At 42.6% G+C, this 15,217-nt stretch overlaps 1 long non-coding RNA gene across 1 annotated transcript in view; it reads right to left on the bottom strand.

The window, feature by feature from the left end:
* Positions 1-1,811: 1,811 nt before the first annotated feature.
* Positions 1,812-15,217, bottom strand: part of LOC114897509 — a 35,190-nt gene continuing 21,784 nt past the window's right edge. Inside the window, exons 2-3 of the long non-coding RNA XR_003794160.1 lie at positions 3,243-3,468; positions 1,812-2,411 (exon numbers count right to left, since the gene is read on the bottom strand). This is a non-coding gene — a long non-coding RNA (uncharacterized LOC114897509). The remainder of the gene's footprint in view (positions 2,412-3,242; positions 3,469-15,217) is intronic.

The raw sequence follows: 15,217 nt of genomic DNA, 5'->3' as shown, positions 1-15,217 counted from the left end.
AAACCTGTTAAACAAGATTCCTGCTTTATGAATATGACAAATTAAAGCCTAAATGTGACCAACCAAAAACTAGTAGGATGAAATATAGGTAATATAGGATTTTGTGATCACGAACATAGTGTGAAAAGAGAAAGGGGCAGAATAATTAATACAGCATGGTGCCACTTAATGTAAAGTAACACTTTCAAAAATAAGTTTGTATAATGGACACATGTACATATGTAAATTTTTTAAAAAGGAATATAAAAATACAAACCACCAAACTGTTTACCACTGGGTGAGTGAGGATAGGCCTCTGTGTTGTTCGTAAAGGATTCCTAAGCTATATCTATTATGTATTTTTTCTTTTAAAGGGATTAGAAACAAGTATGACAAAATATATAGTTAAATTTGGGTTATGGAAACAATGTGTTTTGTAAAAATTCTTTATACTTTTCCTGTATCTTTAATTTTTTTTCAAAAATGCAAAAAGACAAAGAAATAAGAAATCATTCAAAGAAATAACATCACTTAGAGTCAAGACAAGCTCTCCTAGGAAAAAAGCAGAAGGAAGAGCTGTAAGGGCTCCAAGGAGAGACTGCAGGACAGGGACAGAGGATCAGGAGTGGATGGAGGAGGAAGAAACCAGGAGGTGAAAAGCTCCTACAGACGCCATCAGAAGTAGGAGAAGCAGGTGGGAAACGCTGTCCTGGACACGGGGAGCAAACCTGAAGTCACTCAGGGTGCTGGGCACGCACAGTGCAAAGCGGTTAAGTGACTCGGGGGCCAGGGAATGATGTGGAGATGATGGGAAAATAACGTGTGTATAACTGGTGCTCCTAAAGAAAGAAACCAGAAGAGAAAAAAATTAAAGATATGAGTGCATAAAGGTAACTTTAAAAAATGAAAAATTTTTATCTTTTGGCCTTATGTTCCAGGAAACAAAAGTGATACAAGAAGATGGATATAAAATACCTTGATTAAGTAACTCAACTTCAAGGAGAAAGAAAGACCCCTGGTTTCTAGAAGGAAAAGTATCAAAGGCAGGAAGAGGTCCAGAAGCCAGAGCCAGGGGAGGGGCCTGGGGGTGCCAGGCAGAGGGAGGGGGTCTGTCATAGCCGCTGGCTGGCTCACACAAGAGGGAGGGGTCCTTGTGGGCCTTGGGCAGGGACAGAGGTGATCCAAACCCAAGGAACCAGCCGAAGGCAGCTTCTCGAATGCTTAATCATGGGTCTGAATGCCCTGCATTGGATCAAACTCCGTAGGAAAGCTCAGGAAGGGCCCCTATGGGGCACCAGCTAATCTTTCAATTACTGACAAGACTGGATCAGGGAGCTTAACTGATTTTTCCAATACTCCACAGCTGATTAAAGAGAGCCAGAACTCCTTCTAGCTTTTATTGGATTCTTAATCTGCTGCTCTTTGTTGGAAAGATCAAATGTATAATATTCGTAGTTTTCTCCATTTATTTTTTAAAATAATGTATTTTAAAAATATTTTATATCCATATATTTACACATAGATTATATATCATAGAAAATATTTATATAATATATAATATAGAACTATATAGAATACTATATATAGTATAGCTATATATTTTGGTTATAACATATGTAACTATAATACTATATACTATTATACTATATATACTAAATATTTTATATTCAATACATTTTATATACAATATAGTATACATTATATTGTATATATAGTATTCTACATATATAGAATATATGGAATATTTAATACATTCTATATGTCATATACCATATGTAATATATAATTACATACTAAATACTAGATAATACAAATTGTTACATAATCTGCTACAGAAGTATACATACATACATAACTATACATATATATACATATACATACATAAATATACATATGATAACCTAAAATATATAACGCATGTCATACGCATGCATAACTGAGAACAGTGTCAGCGGCTCACCTGGCGGTGCCCTCCTTGCTGACTCGGCCAGAGGGCATTTCTGCGTCTGTATCTTCTTCCTTCTATTCTTCAGCCGTCTCAGTACCTCCGACCCCTCCCCAGGAGGCTCTTCCGCAGCCTCCTGTCTCCCATGGTTACACTAGCTCCATCCGTGACAAGACCGCGTTTGTATTTTCTCATTTGTGGCACTTCTTTCTCTTTCCTACGACGTTACAGTACATCAAGCTTGTAGCACCGTTTCCCCAAGGGTCACTCCCCCGTGGCCTCTGCGGGACATTCTGTGGCACTTGGCACTCGACCACATTGTGCAGATGAGGTGCAGACATTGCTTCTCCTCTGTGCCTTCGGAATTGTGCTTCACGGGTTGAGAAAAATCTTACTTAAACTCTGTGAGGCTGGGATTCAAAGCAGGAAGCAGCTGCGGCTGAAACTTCCTACCGGACAATCATCTGTTTAAACAGCAAGAAGCAGCCTGTGAAATCAAAAGTAAACGCGAAGATGCCTTTGGACAATGTATCAAAGGGACTGAAAACCAATCCTGCTTAATCCTTCTAAACGCTGCATCTCCCCAGCAGGAACGCAACCTGCCAATTAGGGAAACAAGACAAACACAATCTCTTGGGGCTGCGGTGAAGGGGGACAGGTGTATTTAATGAGACCTTTGAAGGGGAAGCCAGTTGCAGGCCTAACATCTCCGTGGGCAGAACAGGGAGAAGCCAGCACCCCAAGGGGAGAGAATGCCAGGAAGTGCCAGAATTATGCAAACGGTACGGGGGAAGCTAAAAACAGACCTTCACAGGTAACATCCTGTAAGGAAGCCCATGGATCTCCTAACAGAATCAACACAGTTGCCCTGCCAGGCACCTGAGAGCATCTGGTCTGAGGTGGGAGCAGCCAGCCTCAGCGGGTGCCGGGCTCCCCCCTCCAGTGTTGTCGACTCCGGGCACCATGTACGGTTCGGCTCCTGCCTCTCTGACTAACGTCCCTCCCCCACCTCCCCCTCCCCAGCCCTGACACCCACCGTTCCAGTCCCTGATCCCATGAATGTGAGTAGGATCAGATGTCCTGATCCTACATGGGGCATTTCAGATGCCCCATGTGAGTAGGATCATGTGTGCTTGTCCTGTGATGGCTCATTTCCCTGGGCGTATGTCCTCCAGGTTCATCCATTCCACTGCATATTAAGAATTCCCTTCTTTTCCAGCAGCCTCGGTGTGTGCTGTAACCTCCCCCACTCCCCCCTTATCACCAGTGTCAGTTCTTGTTTGGTCATATCGGATATGTCTTTGGCTCTGTTACCTACATGGTGTTCTAGAACGTGGACTTGAGTTGGAGCAGTGGGCGTGGGACTCCAAAGGAGGTGCTGGGTCCAGGAGGATAAGGTGCAGGGAGAGTCAGCTCATCATAGGCAAGGAGACGTGAGGAGGCAGCCTCAGCCCTCCTCACCTTCACTCAGTGGAGCTCCTGGGCTGACAGTCTGGTGGCTGCTCCGCCTTTCAGACCCCAGTGTGACGACTGGCTGGAAGCTGCTGGGAGATTAATTTTCTGATTATGTAACGTTGTGGAAATGCAGAAGACCCTGGAAAGTCACTTGAAGTGAACATACGGGCTGTGACATCTCATCTATGAATTTCGTCAGCAGAAAACACATGGCTTGGGAGCTTCAAGATGGCGAAAGAGTAAGACGCGGAGATCACCTTCCTCCCCACAAATACATCAGAAATACATCTACACGTGGAACAACTCCTACAGAACACCTACTGAACGCTGGCAGAAGACCTCAGACCTCCCAAAAGGCAAGAAACTCCCCACGCACCTGGGTAGGGCAAAAGAAAAAAGAATAAACAGAGACAAAAGGATAGGGATGGGACCTGCACCAGTGGGAGGGAGCTGTGAAGAAGGAAAGGTTTCCACACACTAGGAAGCCCCTTCGCGGGTGGAGACTGCGGGTGGCGGAGTGGGGGAGCTTCGGAGCCGCGGAGACCACAGCAACAGGGGTGCAGAGGGGAAAGCAGGGGGATTCCCGCACAGAGGATCGGTGCCAACCGGCACTCACCAGCCCGAGAGGCTTGTCTGCTCACCCGCCGGGGCGGGCGGGTCTGGGAGCTGAGGCTCGGGCTTCGGTCGGATCCCAGGGAGAGAACTGGAGTTGGCGGCGTGAACACAGCCTACAGGGGGTTAGTGCGCCATGGCTGGCCGGCAGGGAGTCCAGGGAAAAGCCTGGACCTGCTGAAGAGGCAAGAGACTTTTTCTTCCCTCTTTGTTTCCTGGTGCACGAGGAGAGAAGATTCAGAGCGCCACTTAAAGGAGCTCCAGACACGGGCGTGAGCTGCGCCTATCAGCGCGGATCCCAGAGACGGGCATGAGACGCTAAGGCTGCTGCTGCTGCCGCCACCAAGAAGCCTGTGTGTCAGCACAGGTCACTCTCCACGCCGCCCCTCCCGTGAGCCTGTGCAGCCCGCCACTGCCAGGGTCCCGCGATCCAGGGACAACTTCCCCGGGAGAACGCACGGCGCGCCTCAGGTTGGTGCAACGTCATGCTGGCCTCTGCTGCCGCAGGCTCGCCCCGTACTCCGGGCCCCTCCCTCCCCCCGGCCTGAGTGAGCCAGAGCCCCCGAAGCAGCTGCTCCTTTAACCCCGTCCTGTCTGAGTGAAGCACAGACGCCCTCAGGCGACCTACATGCAGAGGCGGGGCCATATCCAAAGCTGAACCCCAGGAGCTGTGTGAATAAAGAAGAGAAAGGGAAATCTCTCCCAGCAGCCTCGGGAGCAGTGGATTAAATCTCCACCATCAACTTGATGTACCTGCATCTGTGCAATACCTGAATAGACAACAAATCACCCCAAATTGAGGAGGTGTACATTGGGAGCAATGATATATATATATATTTCCCTTTTTCTCTTTTTGTGAGTGTGTATGTGTATGCTTCTGTGTGTGATTTTGTCTGTATAGCTTTGCTTTTACCATTTGTTCCAGGGTTCTGTCTGTCCTTTTTTTTCTATTACTTAAAAAAAATTTTTTTTCATAATAATTTTTTTTATTTTAATAACTTTATTTTATTTTACTTTATTTTATCTTCTTCTTTCTTTCTTTCTTTTTTTTTCTCCCTTTTATTCTGAGCCATGTGGAGGACAGGCTCTTGGTGCTCCAGCCAGGTGTCAGGGCTGGGCCACTGAGGTGGGAGAACCAAGTTCAGGACACTGGTCCAAAAGAGACCTCCCAGCACCACGTAATATCAAATGGTGAAAATCTCCCAGAGATCTCCATCTCAACGCCAAGACCCAGCTCCACTCAACGACCAGCAAGCCACAGTGCTGGACAACCTATGCCAAACAACTAGCAAGACAGGAACACAACCCCATCCATTAGCACAGAGGCTGCCTAAAATCATAATAAGACCACAGAAACCCCAAAACACACCACCAGATGTGGACCTGCTCACAAGAAAGACAAGATCCAGCCTCATCCACCAGAACACAGGCACTAGTACCCTCCACCAGGAAGCCTACACAACCCACTGAACCAACCTTAGCCACTGGTGACAGACACCAAAAACAACGGAAACTACGAATGTGCAGCCTACGAAAAGGAGACCCCAAACACAGTAAGTTAAACAGAATGAGAAGACAGAGAAACACACAGCAGATGAAGGAGCAAGGTAAAAACCCACCAGACCTAACAAATGAGGAGGAAATAGGCAGTCTATCTGAAAAAGAATTCATAATAATGATAGTAAAGATGATACAAAATCTTGGAAATAGAATGGAGAAAATACAAGAAACGTTTAACAAGGACCTAGAAGAACTAAAGGGCAAACAAACAGAGATGAACAACACAATAAATGAAATTTAAAATTCTCTAGAAGGGATCAGTAGCAGAATAACCGAGGCAGAAGAACAGATAAGTGACCTGGATGATAAAATAGTGGAAATAACTACTGCAGAGCAGAATAAAGAAAAAAGAATGAAAAGAATTGAGGACAGTCTTAGAGACCTCTGGGACAACATTAAACACACCAACATTTGAACTATAGGGGTCCCAGAAGAAGAAGAGAAAAAGAAAAGGACTGAGAAAATATTTGAAGAGATTATAGTTGAAAACTTCCCTAATATGGGAAAGGAAATAGTTAATCAAGTCCAGGAAGCACAGAGAGTCCCATACAGGATAAATCCAAGGAGAAACACACCAAGACACATATTAATCAAACTAGCAAAAATTAAATACAAAGAACAAATATTAAAAGCAGCAAGGGAAAAACAACAAGTAACACATAAGGGAATCCCCATAAGGTTAACAGCTGATCTTTCAGCAGAAACTCTGCAAGGCAGAAGGGAGTGGCAGGACATATTTAAAGTGATGAAAGAGAAAAACCTACAACCAAGATTACGCTACCCAGCAAGGATCTCATTCAGATTTGATGGAGAAATTAAAAGCTTTACAGACAAGCAAAAGCTAAGAGAATTCAGCACCACCAAACTACCTTTATAACAAATGCTAAAGGAACTCCTCTAGGCAGGAAACACAAGAGAAGGAAAAGACCTCCAATAATAAACCCAAAACAATTAAGAAAATGGGAATAGGAACATACATATCAATAATTACCTTAAATGTAAATGGATTAAATGCCCCAACCAAAAGACATAGACTGGCTGAATGGATACAAAAACAAGATCGTATATATGCTGTCTACAAGAGGCCCACTTCAGACCGAGGGACACATACAGATTGAAAGTGAGGGGATGGAAAAAGATATTCCATGCAAATGGAAATCGAAAGAAAGCTGGAGTAGCAATTCTTATATCAGACAGAGTAGACTTTAAAGCAAAGACTATTACAAGAGACTATGAAGGACACTACATAATGATCAAGGGATCAATCCAAGAAGAAGATATAACAATTGTAAATATTTATGCACCCAACATAGGAGCACCTCAATACATAAGGCAAATACTAACAGCCATAAAAGGGGAAATAGACAGTAACACAATCATAGTAGGGGACTTTAACACCCCACTTTCACCAATGGACAGATCATCCAAAATGAAAATAAATAAGGAAACACAAGCTTTAAATGATACATTAAACAAGATGGACTTAATTGATATTTATAGGACATTCCATCCAAAAACAACACAATACACATTCTTCTCAAGTGCTCATGGAACATTCTCCAGGATAGATCATATCTTGGGTCACAAATCAAGCTTTGGTAAATTTAAGGAAATTGAAATTGTATCATTATCTTTTCTGACCACAACGCTATGAGACTAAGTATCAATTACAGGAAAAAATCTGTAAGAAATACAAACACATGGAGGTTAAACAACACCCTACTTAATAACCAAGAGATCACTGAAGAAATCAAACAGGAAATCAAAAAATACCTAGAAACAGATGACAATGAAAACACAACTACCCAAAACCTATGGGATGCAGCAAAAGCAGTTCTAAGAGGGAAGTTTATAGCTATACAAGCCTACCTTAAGAAACAAGAAACATCTCAAATAAACAACCTAACCTCACACCTGAAGCAATTAGAGAAAGAAGAACAAAAAAACCCAAAGTTAGCAGAAGGAAAGAAATCATAAAGATCAGATCAGAAATAAATGAAAAAGAAATGAAGGAAACGATAGCAAAGATCAATAAAACTAAAAGCTGCTTCTTTGAGAAGATAAACAAAATTGATAAACCATTAGCCAGACTTATCAAGAAAAAAAGGGAGAAGTCTCAAATCAATAGAATTAGAAATGAAAAAGGAGAAGTAACAACTGACACTGCAGAAATACAAAGGATCATGAGAGATTACTACAAGCAACTCTATGCCAATAAAATCGACAACCTGGAAGAAATGGACAAATTCTTGGAAACGCACAACCTTCCAAGACTGAACCAGGAAGAAATAGAAAATATGAACAGACCAATCACAAGCACTGAAATTGAAACTGTAATTAAAAACCTTCCAACAAACAAAAGCCCAGGACCAGATGGCTTCACAGGCGAATTCTATGAAATTCTAAATTCTATTTAGAGAAGAGCTAACACCTATCCTTCTCAAACTCTTCCAAACTATAGCAGAGGGAGGAACACTCCCAAATTCATTCTACGAGGCCACCATCACTCTGATACCAAAACCAGACAAAGATGTCACAAAGAAAGAAAACTACAGGCCAATATCACTGATGAACATAGATACAAAATCCTCAACAAAATACTAGCAAACAAAATCCAACAGCACATTAAACGGATCATACACTATGATCAAGTGGGGTTTATCCCAGGAATGCAAGGATTCTTCAATATATGCAAATCAATCAACGTGATACACCATATTAACAAATTGAAGGAGAAACACCATATGATCATCTCAATCGATGCAGAAAAAGCTTTCAACAAAATTCAACACCCATTTATGATAAAAACCCTCCAGAAAGTAGGCATAGAGGGAACTTTCCTCAACATAATAAAGGCCATATATGACAAACCCACAGCCAACATCATCCTCAATGGTGAAAAACTGAAACCATTTCCACTAAGATCAGGAACAAGACAAGGTTGCCCACTCTCACCACTATTATTCAAAATAGTTTTGGAAGTTTTAGCCACAGCAATCAGAGAAGAAAAAGAAGTAAAAGGAATCCAAATCGGAAAAGAAGAAGTAAAGCTGTCACTGTTTGCAGATGACGTGATACTATACATAGAGAATCCTAAGGATGCTACCAGAAAACTACTAGAACTAATCAATGAATTTGGTAAAGGAGCAGGATACAAAATTAATGCAGAGAAATCTCTTGCATTCCTATACACTAATGATGAAAAATCTGAAAGTGAAATTAAGAAAACACTCCCATTTACCATTGCAACAAAAAGAATAAAATACCTAGGAATAAACCTACCTAAGGAGACAAAAGACCTGTATGCAGAAAATTATAAGACACTGATGAAGGAAATTAAAGATGATACAAATAGATGGAGAGATATACCATGTTCTTGGATTGGAAACATCAACATTGTGAAAATGACTGTACTACCCAAAGCAATCTACAGATTCAATGCAATCCCTATCAAACTACCACTGGCATTTTTCACAGAACTAGAACAAAAAATTTCACAATTTGTATGGAGACAAAAAAGACCCCGAATAGCAAAAGCAATCTTGAGAAAGAAAAACGGAGCTGGAGGAATCAGGCTCCCAGACTTCAGATGATACTACTAAGCTACAGTAATCAAGACAGTATGGTACTGGCACAAAAACAGAAATATAGATCAATGGAACAGGATAGAAAGCCCAGAGATAAACCCACGCACATATGGTCACCTCATGTTTGATAAAGGAGGCAAGAATATACAATGGAGAAAAGACAGCCTCTTCAGTAAGTGGTGCTGGGAAAACTGGACAGCTACATATAAAGGAATGAAATTAGAACACTCCCTAACACCATACACAAAAATAAACTCAAAATGGATTAAAACCTAAATGTAAGGCCAGACACCATCAAACTCTTAGAGGAAAACATAGGCAGAACACTCTATGACATAAATCACAGCAAGATCCTTTTTGACCCACCTCCTAGAGGAACGGAAATAAAAACAAAAATAAACAAATGGGACCTAATGAAACTTAAAAGCTTTTGCACAGCAAAGGAAACCATAAACAAGACGAAAAGACGACCCTCAGAATGGGAGAAAATATTTGCAAGTGAAGCAACTGACAAAGGATTAATCTCCAAAACATACAAGCAACTCATGCAGCTCAATATCAAGAAAAACAAACAACCCAATCCAAAAATGTGCAGAAGACCTAAATAGAGATTTCTCCAAAGAAGATATACAGATTGCCAACAAACACATGAAAGAATGCTCAACATCATTAATCATTAGAGAAATGCAAATCAAAACTACAATGAGATATCATCTCACACTGGTCAGTATGGCCATCATCAAAAAATCTACAAACAATAAATGCTGGAGAGGGTGTGGAGAAAACGGAACCTTCTTGCACTGTTGGTGGGAGTGTAAATTGATACAACCACTATGAAGAACAGTATGGAGGTTCCTTAAAAAACTGAAAATAGAACTACCATATGACCCAGCAACCCCACTCCTGGGCATATACCCTGAGAAAACCATAATTCAAAAAGAGTCATGTACCAAAATGTTCATTGCCGCTCAGTTTACAATAGCCAGGACATGGAAGCAACCTAAGTGTCCCTCAACAGATGAATGGATAAAGAAGATATGGCACATATATACAATGGAATATTACTCAGCCATAACAAGGAACGAAACTGAGTTATTTGTAGTGAGGTGGATGGACCTAGAGACTGTCATACAGAGTGAAGTAAGTCAGAAAGAGAAAAACAAATACCATATGCTAACGCATATATATGGAATATAAAAAAAAAAAAGAAAGAAAATCATCAGAAGAACCTACGGGCAAGATGGGAATAAACATGCAGACCTACTAGAGAATGGACTTGAGGATATGGGGAGGGGGAAGAGTAAGCTGGGACAAAGTGAGAGAGAGGCATGGACATATATACACTACCAAACGTAAAATGGATAGCTAGTGGGAAGCAGCCACATAGCACAGGGAGATCAGCTCCGTGCTTTGTGACCACCTAGAGGGGTGGGATAGAGAGGGTGGGAGGGAGGGAGGGAGACGCAAGAGGGAAGAGATATGGGGACATATGTATATGCATGACTGATTTACTTTGTTATAAAGCAGAAACTGACACACCATTGTAAAGCAATTATACTGTAATAAAGATGTTAAAAAAAGACTAAAAAATAAAACTAAAAAAAAAAAGAAAACACATGGCTTCATCAATGATATGGCATTTGATTACATTTAATCATGTAAAGTTATTATCACAATTAGGCCATATAAAATCACCAGTAAGTGCTTTATCGAATTCATTAGCAGGTGTGAAAGGTCGCTGGGGAACATGTAATCTCGAAAGGCTCAGCAAATTGGCAAATAAAATGACAGAGAATCTCACACACGGGTTGCTCTTTATAAACCAAAACACACTGTGTCCTCTGGGACAGACCCCAGGTTTCCCTACGGCTCCCCTGGAGACCTGACATCCTGCTGTCCCGTGGGCAGCTGGTGGATCTGGACTCCTGCCTGGGTGTGTGTCCAGCTCTGCAAACCACTGAGACCCCTGGTAGTCCGGAGTCCCAGCCCCTCACTGGCCCTCAGTGGAGCCCTGCAGTTCAAACAAGACGAGGCTGTGGGGAGGCTAGGAAACAGTGATTCCTCTTTCCAGCCAGCTTAGTCTAGCCTGTCTTGACTCATGCCCCCATCTCTCATTCCAAGAATTAACACCGATTTCTTGTGAAATTTGCCTGTTTGCCCTCTGTATGCGTTTCAGCAGCTCGTGAGAACCCGTGAGCATCTTGGGCTGCGGTCACTTGCACTCCAGGCGGCTGCTTCCCAAGCCTCCGGCGCCAAGGCCCAGGCTGACCGTTACTCACCCCTCCTAGTCAGGCGTGTTTTGGGGGTTTGCACAGTTTAGAAAGTGGGGTGAGGGCGCCTTAGTCTTGGTAATGATACTCCAGGTGGTGAGGTTCAGACAGCTGGGAAGCTGGCAGCGCCCCAGGATCTCAGAGCATCTGAAGGTTAGAGTCCGTTTCCAGAAGAAACTAAAACCTGGGTTCTGCGTTGCCAAGATCTAGGGTCAGGCCCGCTCCGCTTGCACTCACGCTCTTTTCTTTCTCGCTCATCCTGAGCCGAGCCGTGCTTCTCTCCCTCCCGGAAGCGATGCATCGAGGGTGCAAGCTCCCCAGGCCTGGAAGACCCACGACCAGGAAGCGACCCTGGAGACGAGAACCTGCACTTGTCTCAGGAAGGCAGAGAGGTCCCAGGAGGCGGTGGGTGAGCCCAGCGGGGTGAGCCCAGCGGTGTGAGCCTGCCGGCAACCCGAACCTCGGCATTGGTAAACTGTCTGCAGCCGGGCGGGGCTTGCTGGCGCCGGGGCCTCCTTCCTCTCCTGGCACTTGGACCATCCAGATGTTTCTGTTCGTCCTCTTCGATCTTCTGCTCCCTTTCGAATCATCCCCTTTTCGCCAGCTCTCCAGTCGAGGCTGAGATTTGAAGCTTCCTTCCTCCTGGACCATCCAGCTCGAATCCCGTGATGCAAAGAGCAGGTGCCGTTCTCTGGTGTTTCCCACTTCCTGGGGGTGCAGCTGGTGACCTTGTTCAGCCAGAAGATATGCTTTGTGAGGGCTCAAACTGAGGCTGAGTATTTTCTGTGTATTAATATAAGGACCTGTCTGGTCTGGACTGTACTTCTTGTGACTCAGTGGTAATGGGCAATTACAAAGCCCGTAATTACACTTTGAAACTGGATGCCATTCCTTAGAGTTTTCAAAGCTTGGCCCCTGATTGGTTCCAGGTCAGGAAGACATGTTAAATGTTTGTAATATGCTTAGTTTCAAGCAAAATTAACCCGCAAAATTGACCTTGCAGCAGTAAACTGCTAACCTTGAAAAGCACTCCTTTTTTTTCCCTCTCAGAATGGGGAGCTCCGACAGTACATTTTTCCAATAGATATTTCTCAGCTCTGAGAAGGTACATAAAGTGTGTAAGTCAGTATGTACATTTTGGGCTGCTGATTCCCATTCACTGACGTATAGTAAATTACAATTTCTATAATTAAGACATTGAAGAATGGCTTAGCATGGCCTGTTTTTGTTGTAAAAATCCAGTTTCATGAAATTTGTGTGAGGAAAAGTAACAAGAGAATTTAGTGTGTTCTTCAAGCTTTAGTTCCAGGCGCGACTGATCTTACATGGATGGAGTGGGCAGGGGTTTGTGGATGTTTCCCTTTGTGGGCCACACAGCTGTGCCCATGACTCAGCTCAATTGTTACAGCAGGAGAGCAGGTAATTCTTAGATGAGCGGCTGTGGCTGCGTTTCATTAAAACTTTATTTACAAAAGCAGATGATCACTGAATTTGGCCTGTGGAAATTTACAATTTGCTAATTATAAATTATAATTTGCTAATTCCTGACCTAGAGATTTTAAATATTTACTTAATTCCATTCAACAGAACAGGTCCTGGGCTAAGTAATAATGAGGGAAAAATGAGAAAGACAATTCGGAGTTTATCAGGAGATGATAGTTCTAACTCAATTTCTTTCCTTCCTTCCTTCCTTCCTTCCTTCCTTCCTTCCTTGCTTTCTTTCTCTCTTTCTCTCTTTCTTTCTTGTTTTTTAGGTCACTCTGTGTGGCATGCAGGATCTTAGTTCCCTGACCGGGGATCAGACCCGTGCCCACTGCATTGAGAGTGCAGAGTCTTAACCACTAGACTGCCAGGGAAGTCCCTCCAATTCAATTTCTTAACTGGAACTATTTAAAACAAAATATTTTCTTGGATCAGTCTCCTAAGGCAAAAGGAATAAAAGCAAAAATGAACAAATGGAACCAAATTAAACTGAAAAGCTTTTGCATAGCAAAGGAAACCATTGACAAAACGAGAAAACAACCTACAGAGTGGGAGAACATATTTGCTAATGATGTGACCGACAAGGGGTTAATCTCCAAAATATACAAACAGCTCATACAACTCAATGTTGAAAAGACAAACAACTCATTCAAAAAATGGGCAGAAGACCTGAATAGACATTTCTACAAAGAAGACATACAGGTGACCAACTGGCACATGAAAAGATGCTCAACATTGTTAATTATTAGAGAAAAGCAAATCAAAACTGCAATGAGATATCACCTCACACCAGTCAGAATGGCCATCATCAAAAAGTCTACAAATAACCAATGCTGGTGAGGATGTGGAGAAAAGGGAACCTTCCTACACTGTTGGTGGGAATGTAAATTGGTGCAGCCACTATGGAAAACAATGGGGGTTCCTCAAAAAACTAAAAATAGAGCTACCATATGATCCAGCAATTCTACTCCTGGGTATGTATCTGGAAAAAAATGAAAACACTAATTCAAAAAGATACATGCACCCCAATGTTCATAGCACCACTATTTATAATAGCTAAGACATTGAAGCAACCCAAGCGCCCATCAACAGATGATTGGATTAAGATACACACACACACACACACACACACACACACATATACACACAATGGAATATTACTCAGCCATAAAAAAGAATGAAATAATGTCATTTGCAGTGACGTGGATGGAGAATATTATATTTAGTGAAGTAAGTCAGAGAAAGATAAATATTGTATGATATCATTTATATGTGGAATCTAAAAAATAATACGAATAAATCTATTTACAAAACAGCAATAGACTTCCACATAGAAAACAAACCTGTGGTTACCAAAGGGGAGAGGGAAAGGGGGAGGGACAAATTAGGGGTATGGGATCAACAGATACAAACTACTATACATACAACAGATAAGCAACAAGGATTTACTGTACAGCACAGGGACTTATAAATATTATCTTGTAATAGCCTATAATGGAGTATAATCTGCAAAAATACTGAATCACCATGCTGTACACCTGAAACTAACATAATATTGTAAATCGACTACACTTCTAAGAGCCGGTGCAACGTCCCAGCCTCTTTCCCTCTGCCATGAGGCTGGCAACGCTGCAGATGTGGGAGATTCTTTCTCCATGGGACTGAGGGTGAAACTGATTGAGCTGGTGAATTGACGAAGCAGCGCCTCTGTTAGCTTGTGAGGGATGAACCTGGGCAAGTAGTGAAGCTTTGCTTTTTTAACCCACAGAGGTTTTCTGAGCTTGTCTGTTACCATGGCAGGGCTTGGTCCGTCCTGATTGATATGGTCAAGAGGGGCTTGAGGCAGAGCTGTCCAGGTGAGGATACAGGGTACCCACTGATTCATCGTTCACACATTTGCCAACTGCTCTGAGACACCTGTGGGGACAAGATGAGTAAAACGCGATTCCGGCCTTCAAGGAAATCAGGGCATCACAGGGCAACAGCGGTGGAGCAAAGTGCTGCACAGGATTACCAAGGACAGACACTGTTACATCCCTGGGAAAGCCTGGAATAAACCGTAGGGTACTGAAACTTTCCTAAGAGATTGTAGGGAGTTACATATTCAAGAATCTTATTAAGTGGTTGCTTCTAAAGGGTAGAATTACGGAAGGTTTCAGAAAAGCAAACCCCTGGTGAAAGGCAGCGTTGGTTCTGTCTGAGGAAGGGCAGCCTGACCAATCCAGGATTTCCAAAAGGTGCGCATGGATAAAAGATACTGTTGTTGTAATCTACATAAGATTTAAAAAAGGAGAGCAAAATGCTGACTTACTGGTACCTTTCTGGAA

The sequence above is a fragment of the Monodon monoceros genome, unplaced genomic scaffold (genome assembly GCF_005190385.1).
Source record: "Monodon monoceros isolate NGI ecotype Baffin Bay Population unplaced genomic scaffold, NGI_Narwhal_1 Super_Scaffold_17, whole genome shotgun sequence".
NCBI classification, from domain to species: Eukaryota; Metazoa; Chordata; class Mammalia; order Artiodactyla; family Monodontidae; genus Monodon; species Monodon monoceros.
The sequence above is the reverse complement of the archived record's forward strand: the minus strand, read 5'-3'. Positions and strand labels throughout refer to the sequence as shown.